This window comes from Delphinapterus leucas, chromosome 4, assembly GCF_059928025.1.
Source record: "Delphinapterus leucas isolate spDelLeu-1000000601 "Yukka" chromosome 4, BTC_Dleu_Yukka2, whole genome shotgun sequence".
In the NCBI taxonomy this organism is placed as follows: domain Eukaryota; kingdom Metazoa; phylum Chordata; class Mammalia; order Artiodactyla; family Monodontidae; genus Delphinapterus; species Delphinapterus leucas.
This window is the reverse complement of record NC_143132.1, coordinates 44,266,664-44,277,201: the sequence shown is the minus strand read 5'-3', so window position 1 is coordinate 44,277,201 and position 10,538 is coordinate 44,266,664. Positions and strand designations below refer to the sequence as shown.

Genomic DNA, 10,538 nt, shown 5'->3' with positions numbered 1-10,538 from the left:
CCTAAGAAGTCTCAGCCTAATAAATGTATAGAAATAGAGGAAATAAGGAAAAAAAGAGTTTGTATCTCTCAGAGTGCCTAAACAAAAGGGATTAGGTTCAGAGACATGAACCTCTTTAGGTTCATTAGAGATCCCCACTGTTAGAACTATATATTTTAGTACTCCAAGGCAGGGGCTGTTTTATAGTAGTGGTGTTGAGCCCTGAAAGTGTGGCTCCAGTGTCAATTAGGACTGGAAGAGATTCATCCCTGATCTGGAGAAATGTAAGTTTCAGGGGAGCAGAGCGTAAAAAGGAAGAATGAATATTTATTTGAAAAAAATATATGTAAATTTAGTAACATGAAAATACAGGAAGTAACATGAGGAACATCAAAAACATAAGCTTAGAACCCTGCCATTCCACAGCTCCTGCTTTAAAAAATCATCCATAAAGAACCATGATTTTGGACTAAAAATAATTCATTGATATTTCTTAATCTAACCCAACTATTTCAACTGAAAATGCCATTGTAAGTAATGTACAGAAAGTGCAAATGACATTTTCAGGAAATCTATTGGAATCGTTACTAGTATAATCACAGAAATTGAAAAGAAACTATATGTAAATTTGTCACAATTGTTTATTTTCAAAATATTTAGAAATAAATGCAAGTTTTTCTGAAAAGAAAAAGAAGCCATGTTTTGTTATAGTAAAGTATACTCATGAAGATGGTGTTTTTTAAATACCTTAAACCATAAGTCACAAAGAATCAAATAATTTTCACCTATAAAAAGTAAGCAGAAACTAGGAAAGAAATTAATTCAATTTACAAATTAAAACTACACAACCAATTAGATATATTCCACCAAGCATTTGGGGAATATTAAAAGAAATTAGGAATATAAATAGGGGGAAAGTAATGAGAGCTGACTAAACTCAGAAAATAAATAGAAGAAAAAATAAAAGTGTATATGAAATAATGAATAAATTGTAAGTTTTCTTACAATCAAGTACAATCAAATATATCTGAATGAAAACTTAATAAGGGCAATTAAAGAAAAGCAGCAAAACAGCCAAAGGAATGATGTAAGGAAAGAAATAAAAAATGGACAGAGATCAGCCCTGAAATGGAAGACAGGCAAAAACGATCCAGCATATATTTAACTGGAATCTCTAAAGAGAGTCCAACTGAAATAACGGGATAGAACTTATATCAAAAACTATAATCCTCTTTCCCCGCCCCCAGCCCCCCCCCCGAAACCAAAGACTACCTGTATCTACATATTCAATGGGCCAAGGAAGTACTAGGGAAAATTGACCTACCACAATCAATTCTTAGACATTTCAAAGACATTCTGTTACACTTTATAGTTAAAGAAAATTTCCTCAGGGCCTCCTGGCCACAATAATAGATAACTAAAAAGGACAAGAGAATTAAACTGACTCAGATTTCACCAGTGATGAAGGATTTTATAAAATTTGTTTGTAAAAAGATTGTTTCAGTGACTTGAAATCTTGCTTGGCTGTCTTCCAAGTGTCAAGGCAATAAAACAATGTTTTCTTCACTCAAATGATCAAGAAATTCTCTACCCATGAGTCCTCCTCAAGCAATCAACCAGACAAAGAGTTCCATTCAAGCAAGAAATTACTGGTGAGACTTCAGCAAAAAGATGAAACATGAGCATTTGCTTTAATTGAAACAAAAACAAGGGTGGGAAAAAAAGTAAATATATATATATATATATATATTTATGCTATATGCTATACAATACGTCATTTTTTGTGTTACATGTTATGACAAAACAAGAATTATATATTAAATATAGGAGAAAATAGGAAGAAAGAAGTATTGAGGTTGTTGCCATTTAGGTAAAACATGGGAGGTAAATTACATTATTTTAAATGGACAAATTGTTTTGTTAAAAGTTAAATTAGAAAACAGAAAACAGAATGTTTTAAGAGGTATACATACAAAGGTACCTATTAGAACAAAAAGTTAAGCCATCCTAAACACAAGTAAGAAATTTCAATAAATAAAAGAGTGAAAAAAGTCATATAGATAACTGCAAAAGATATATCATAATACACTTAATAATTGTACCACAAAATAATATGACAAAGTCAATACCAAAGACATATCTTTTATGTCAATAAATCAACATGGATATAACTTGCCTGTAAAAGAGAGAAAAAAAATAAATTTAGCTAACAAATCAAAACCCCTAAATATTAAAAAAATGAATCTAAAAGGCTAAATAGAAAAGTGTGAATAAATGTATTCTGAGAATTGGAAACTAGGAAATCTGGGGTTGTTATAATGATAATTTTTTAAAATTAGAGTTTAAACAAAATATTGAAAGTAACAACAAACTTTTTAATAATAAAAGAGACAAATAAAAATATAACATTTATAGATTTTAATGCACCAAATATTATAGCAATCACCTTTATAAATAAAAAACTTGAAAAGCAATGAGATATAGATAGAAATACTATGAATAACAGAAATTAACAGCATTCTCATTATAAGAAAGATAAAGTAGGGAGAAATGATTAAAGATATATAAGAACTGAATGATATAATCAATAAATAAATGTTATGAATATTAAATATATATTTATAGACTTTCACCATGAAAATAGAGAATATAACTTCTTCTCATTTGTTCATGAAACTTTATGTATTGTCATGAAGAAAATACCACTATGTTCCTTAAAGCAGAAGTATTACAAACAGACTTTCTGATGACAGTGATATAACACTACAAGTTATTAACAACATAAAAGGCCATTCCATCTTGAAGTTTTAAAGCTTTCTATTAGATAATTATTGGGCTAAAGTGTAACCTAACACTAAAAATAAAAAAATTCTTAGAAATATTACTGATGAATATTCTACATATCAAAATACATAGGAGTCATTTAAAGCAGCAATCAGACCAAACAGTCATAGCCCTAAATGTATTTATCAGTGAAAATGAACATAAATGAAAATAAATTAATTAGATTCCCAGTTTTCTTTAAAAATAAAACTAGAAAAGTAACCAAAAAAACCCCCAATGCTAAGTAAGATGAGGGATTTTAATATAAAAACAGGGATGAATGACATGGAAAAAATTGATTTTGCGTGAAAAATTTTACCAAAGAACATTAGCTAACTTAAGAAAAGTAAGGAAAAACAAATTTACAAAACAGAAATGACAAGGTGAAACTAGGTATTGAAATGGGGAAAAGGGAAAAATTACGAGTGCTTTCATACCCTTCTTCAAATAAATACATTTATAGGGAAATACAATTTACCAAAGCCATCCTCTTTAGAGATAAAAAGCTTAAGTTTACTAATGTCTGTAGAAAACAAAAGTAAAAGAGAAAAAGTGGGTAGGAAAGGAACTACCCCCACTCCCCTGCCAAAGTCAGGCCATATGAATTCAAAGGGAAAAATCTACAAAATATTCAGAAACCCAATAGTTGCGATGTTCCATAAATTGGTTCAGAGTATTGAAATTAAAGGAAATCTTCCTATAATTTTTATGAAGTGTTACATTCATAAGCAAACCTAGTAAAAACAGTACCAGAAAAAGAATATTACTTAGGAAATATCAATGCAAAGTATTAAATATAAGTTAATAAACCCAATATCATATTATGAAAATGATTTACCATGAGCAAGTGTAATTTATTCCAGAAATGCAAGATTTGTTTGTCAAATTATGAATATAATCTACCATATTCATAGATATAAAGTTTTTGACAAATTTTAAATCCTATTTCTGGAAAAAACTCTTCAAATAAGTAGAAATGTGTGTGTGTGTAAGGATAAGATATATACTCTAAATATATTCTAACAGAATATATATAATATATTCTAAATCTTAAAGCCATCATCTTATGTAACATGTGAATACTAACTGCATTTCCACTAAGATTAGGAACAAGGAACCAGTGCCTGTTAAGGATCAACACTTTCTGGAGGCATTAGCCAATACAGTTAGACAAAATATATCAATTAGAATAAGAATTATAAAACAAGAAATAAACAGTCTCAGTTTATATGAAATAAGTTTATATATCCTAAGAATTTATGTTAAATCCCAGAAACTCAATATTAAAAACTAGGACTATACAATCTCTTCGTGTCTGCAGTGCATCTGTTGTACCTGGTGGCTGGAACCGCAGTGTCCGTGAAGATGGTGTCTACCAGCCGTTTGGATGCTCTTCCAAGAGTCACATGTCCAAACCATCCAGATGCAATCTTAGTGGAGGACTACAGAGCTGGTGATATGATCTGTCCTGAATGTGGTCTGGTTGTAGCAACAAAAGATCCATCTCGAGTTGGAGATTCTCAGAATCCTCTTCTGAGTGATGGAGATTTGTCTATTATGAATGGCAAGGGTACAGGAGCTGCAAGTTTGGATGAATGTGGTAATTCTAAGTACCAGAATAGGAGAACCATAAGTAGTTCTGATCGGGCGATGATGAATGCATTCAAAGAAATCACTACCATGGCAGACAGAATCAACCTCCCTCGAAATATAGTTGGTTGAACAAATAATCTATTCAAGCAAGCATATGAACAGAAGAGCCTGAAGGGAAGGGCTAATGATGCCATAGCTTCTGCTTGTCTCTATATTGCCTGCAGACAGGAAGGAGTTCCTAGGACATTTAAAGAAATACGTGCTATATCACAAATTTCTAAGAAAGAAATTGGTCGATGTTTTAAACTTATTTTGAAAGCTTTAGAAACCAGTGTGGATTTGACTACACCTGGGGACTTCATGTCCAGGTTTTGTTCCAACCTTTGCCTTCCTAAACAAGTACAGATGGCAGCTACACATATAGCCCATAAAGCTGTGGAATTGGACTTGGTTCCTGGAAGGAGCCCAATATCTGTGGCAGCAGCCGCCATTTACATGGCCTCATAGGCATCAGCTAAGTAAAGGACCCAAAAAGAAATTGGAGATATTGCTGGTGTTACAATCAGACAGTCCTACAGACTAATCTATCCTTAGGCCCCAGATCTGTTTCCTACAGACTTCAAATTTGACACCCCTGTGGACAAACTACCACAGCTATAAATTGAAGCAGCTAATGTCAGACTTCTATGAACACTGAACTTTGCCTGTTGTACATAGCCTATACAAAGTGCTGGATTGAGCCTTTAATAAGAAAAAATGAAAGACATGGTACACATTCCAGGGCTAAATTTTAATTGCTTGGCCTCCTGTATGTATATACTAGTGAAATATATTTAATGATTTAAATTTCTTACTGGATGTGCTTTCTTTTGTAGCAATCTAGGAAACTGTATTTTGGAACATATTTGAAATTATGTAATTCTTGAATAAAACGTTTTTCAAAACTAAAAAAAAACTCTAAGACTAAAATAATAAAATAATTTAAAAGGTAGCATGTAATAAAATTAATATTTAGAAATCAATAGCTTTTATATACACAATAAATAGGGGACATAATATTAGGACAAATTATTGACAACAGCAAAAAGAAATAAGACAGCCATACAATTTTCCAAAGAAAGCAAGAATAGAGTCATTTATAACTTGAATATAGGGAAGTGTTCTCTAAAAGTGACTCAAAATAAAGATGTGATAAAGGAAATGATTGATAAATGATTACATAAAATTAATTTAAAAGGCTATTGTGTGGCAAAACAACAGAATAAAAAAAGATAACTAACAAACTGGAGAAGATATTTGCAATATATATCACAGATGAAGGACTAACATCTCTAATATAAAAATAAGTCCTAAATTTTTTAGGGGAAAAAAAAAACCTCAAGAACCCCATAGGAAAAATGGAGAAAAGGTAAGAACAGGCAATACAAATAAAGATGTAGAAATGGTTCTACACCCTATGACAGGATGTGCCAACTACCTCATAATTAGAGAAATACAAGTAAGCCCTGCACTGAAATGACATATATATATATATGAAAGTGATATATGGAAACATATTCTGTCGACAATACTTTAGAAAACAGATATTCATATGTTACTGATGGGAATGCAAGTTTGAAGAGGAATTTGTGAATATGTAACAAAACTATATGTACATTTAGATTTTAACTAGCATTCCAATTCTGGGAATTTATCCTGAAAACATGCCTCTAACAATATGAAAATAGGTATTTCCAATATATTCATCACAGCAATATTTGTAATTGCAAAATATTGCAAACAGCCTAAGCACCCATTCACAAGATATTGGCTGAATAAACTATGGTATATCCATGTACTGTAGAAATATTCATCTATAAAAAGATCTGTTTGAACTGGTAGGGAATAATTTCTAGAATATATTGTTAGTTTAAAAAAAAAGCACAAAAGGGAATTTATAGTGTGTTAGCTTTTTATTAGAAGAAAAATAATAAAGTAGTCATCATCTTTGACCATTTCTGTAAAACAAATACAGGACAATTAAACCAGACAATAATAAGGTTGATGATTAAAAAGGATAGGATAGAATGGGTGGAAAGGGTGGGTAGTTGAGATAGCATAGAATGTATGGGGAAAAGACACATTTAAGAGTATAAATTTTGCTTAGTTTTAACTTTTAGGTAAGTTTTTCACATTCTCAAAAATAGATAAAATCAAGAAGGATAAGAAAAAATGGTATTATAAAAAAATCAAATCAGCCTAGGTTAATTTCAAATGATTGAAATAATCACACTGAAGGGAAAAAAAAAATAACGAATCCAAGTAACTCGTGAACCTAATGTTTTATCCACATATGATAGCACTGCCCTAATGAAATGCCCATATATATTCATAGATCAACCTTTGGGAATAAAAGTATCCAGTTTCAAAAGAATGACTAAATTTATAAATTGCATTTTATAGTATTTTTACCTTTCAAAACACATATGGTAGCTTAATCTGTGCAAGAACAAATAAAGTAAAATTAGTTTTAGTACTATGCACCAGGGTTTCCCTGATGTAAAGTGTTTGTGCCAGTTTTTCTTTTTGTTACATGATTGTATATCACAAGGGGTAACTGAATAAATTACTTAATAGATATGAAACATTTTACTAATTATATTCACTTAAATGTCTTTATGATGACTTTCATAAAAATATGATATTTAAATAATCACCAAAATCTGTGATTGTCATTGAATGTTGAATTCAAATTATGCAGAGCGTATTTTCAAAGGCATGAAAAAAGTAAGGTTTGGGACACTTCGTGGGGCAAAAGAAGACTTAATGGATAAGTTTCAAAACAAATAGGAATAGTGTACCAACAGGGGTTGATTGGCTAGAGGTAGTTAGTAGTAATGCTACATATACCTTAACATAAAGTCATAAAGCCTTATGTTGATACAGGTCATAAAATTTACTGGTAGAAAACTTGAAGATATTACTGATTCTTGAAGTTCTCTGCTTAAAAATGAGGTTTTTTTTTTTAAAGGTATATTTATGTACTTAACTGTCTCCCCAGATAAATGATAAATACACCAGTCATACTTAAAATTAATTTGCTGTAGGGTCATGAATTTTCTATGTATCTCTTCATAGAAATTCTTATGAATAATTTAGATATTAATGCAGTCATAGTTTTTTATTTATAATAAATATTCCGGTCTGGGTCAAGATTTATTTGCTATCATTTTCCATCTTTATTCTAGGATATTTTCAGTAAACCATGGGATTCTTCTACATATGGTGTTTCATTTCAGTCCTGTAAGCAATATTTCTGCCCTTTGATACAATGGACATCTGTTTGTTACTGCCTAGCAACTCTTTAAAAATATCACTCCAATTTATTAAGGTGACCACTTTTTCTCCCCAATACCTGCATTTCGTTATCTCTGGTGGGACCAACCACACTTCCTTTTTCCAGGGGTGTCTAAAGTTAGTCTACTGTTTCCATCACTTATACTCACTTCTACCATAAAGGACTTTACCCCATCTATAAAGTAAATTCACCCCAACTCTCCAGGATTCTGGTAGTTTCCATCTCCTGAAGAAAGTTATAAGAGGTAATTTAAAAAATACCATCCCTGGGGCTTCCCTGGTGGCGCAGTGGTTGAGAGTCCGCCTGTCAATGCAGGGGACACGGGTTCATGTCCCAGTATGGGAAGATCCCACATGCCGCGGAGCGGCTGGGCTCGTGAGCCATGGCCGCTGAGCCTGCGCGTCCGGAGCCTGTGCTCCACAACGGGAGAGACCACGGCAGTGAGAGGCCTGTGTACCGCCAAAAAAAAAAAAAAAAAAAAAAAAAATACCATTCCTGAAACTGGAGCTTCCCTATCTCCTCCACTACCTATTATAAATTCTCGTCACCTTTAAATAGCATCTTTCCTCATGGAAGTGATTTAGGTGGTGGGATAACTCAGACCTTCATCTCTGAGAGGTCTGCTTCTCTGGTGCCCTTGGTCACCATGCTTTTCATAGGGTCAGACTGCTTCACTTGTTAAATTTAAGGAGGAGAACACCAATAGAGGCCCTAGTAAATGATCCAGAAACCAAATGTGTTATTTTCTGCTCCATTTTATAACAGCAATCCTACCTCTTTCAGAAGAATAGAGTCCTTTGCCCCCTGCCAGGATAGATTTTCTGTCCTTTCCAGATCGTCTCTTAGCACAAAGAGCTCAAGGCAAAAGAACAGTAGCCATGGCTTGATGTGTAATGGAGCTTTCTGTTTCTCCTGGTGAAAGTCAGTAGGACTTCTAGACCCACATAGACTTAACTTGTAGAAACAGAAGACACAAATTCTCTAAGTTGGTCATTAGGAGTGGTAGTAACTTAGGCCCATTCCTACTTTAACCTTTTGATTCCCAGACCCATAAGTTGTATCTCTAGGGAGAAAAGGTAATAATAGAAACTTTATTAGTGTTTTTAATATTAATATCTTTTAGTTTTGAAGTAGCAAAACAAGTATGGTTGTAATACTTATAATGGGCCACATAGTTTTCTAATTGCTTTACCTATAAAATCTTTAATACTCAAAGCTAACTTTGAGTATCCATATCTCCATTTCTTGGCTAAGTAACTTGACTTAATTCTCACAACTAGTAAACAGTTGAAGGTGACATTTGAACAGTCTAGCTCCTGAGATTATGAACCACTATATTACACTATCTCTTAAAGTTTTTTACGCTATTGTATTATCTGAGAATGTTAGCTATATTGTGTTTATAATGGCATAAATTATATAAATCTCAAATATATAATGGAATTGGTAATATTTTAAATAATTTAAGCATGTATCTTAGAATATCAATTAACAGTATTCCCATTTTTATGAGGGCATACAACACCAGGTGTACTTTATAAAAATATAAAAAGATCATCCTATTAATTAGCTGTTGTTTTATTAGGATTGAAAAATGATTTTATATGTTCTTTCCAGATTTTGAAAATTCATCAAATATGCAGGACAGAAAAACTAAATAAGATACTATTTAGAGATTTGTTTCACAACTTTAATGTACAAAAGATAATATGGTGGAATTAATTTAAAAGAAAATCCTAATCCCTATTCCATGTAAGTTTAATTCATGAAGTTTCCAGTTCTCAAATCTCAATGTTCTTAGACTCAACTGTGAGCATTGTAAAGATACCCATGCTTGGGCCCTACCACCAGAGGTTCTGAATCAATTGTTTCAGGAGTGAGGACAGGGCAATTTTTAAATGGTTCCCAAATGAATCTAATGTGCAGCCAGAGTGAGAATTCCTGGTTTATGATAAAGTCCAGACATCTAAAATTTTAATATATCACAGGGTGATTATATAATAAATATTTCATTGTAATAGTAAATGAACTATTGAGTTAAATTGAATATTGAAAGGTGCAATGTTACTAATGTGAATGTTTTTTATATAGGAGCAGAAGCTGTGTGATTCTGCACTAGTTGAGGCTTTAAATTGTGGAACACTACTGGGTAGCACTACTTTCAGATGAAAATGGCAAACTCAAGATACTGCTGAAAGAAACATGATTAACATGAAGCAATCTTAGTATGCTAAAAACCATTGTGAGACTGAAAAGAGTTAAATGATATGAAGAAAATGACAAGAAATTATTCCCAAAATGGATATAATAATTATATATACTGATTAAGGAAATATGCCTGAATTTGGTGAGAATTATGACACAATTACAAGAGACATTCTCCTAAAAGTACATATTTGTGTTAACTATCATTGGTTGCCTTTTCCATTTGGGGAAATAAATAGGAGCCTTCGATTTTCGGTAAACTTAGAATTGCTCATTATCTGCTGACCTTTTCATATTAAACATTCTTAATTCCTTGGGTTGACTAGAATCTCTAGAAATCAAAGGTTCATAGTTCATAGAATTGGAAGCACCCAACTAGGTGAAGTGCAGGAACTGTCTATGTTATGCCATTTAAAACTCTTTGAAGACAATGGTTCAGTTGAATATAAAGGACCTGATAATAGAGACAGCAGTAACAACTGAATTTGGGGAATTAGATTCTGTTAGATTAGCACTAAGTGTGTGAATACCAAATTTTTAAATTGTGAAGTTCTTTTTTGTTCAGTCTTTTAATTTTTTCTCTAAAGACATTTCTAAGGCC

The 10,538-nt window shown here is 32.1% G+C and overlaps 1 pseudogene; it reads left to right on the top strand.

Annotated features, from left to right (window-relative positions):
- The first annotated feature begins 4,129 nt into the window (after positions 1-4,129).
- Positions 4,130-5,297, top strand: LOC111175272 (transcription initiation factor IIB pseudogene; annotated as a pseudogene).
- Positions 5,298-10,538: the final 5,241 nt, after the last annotated feature.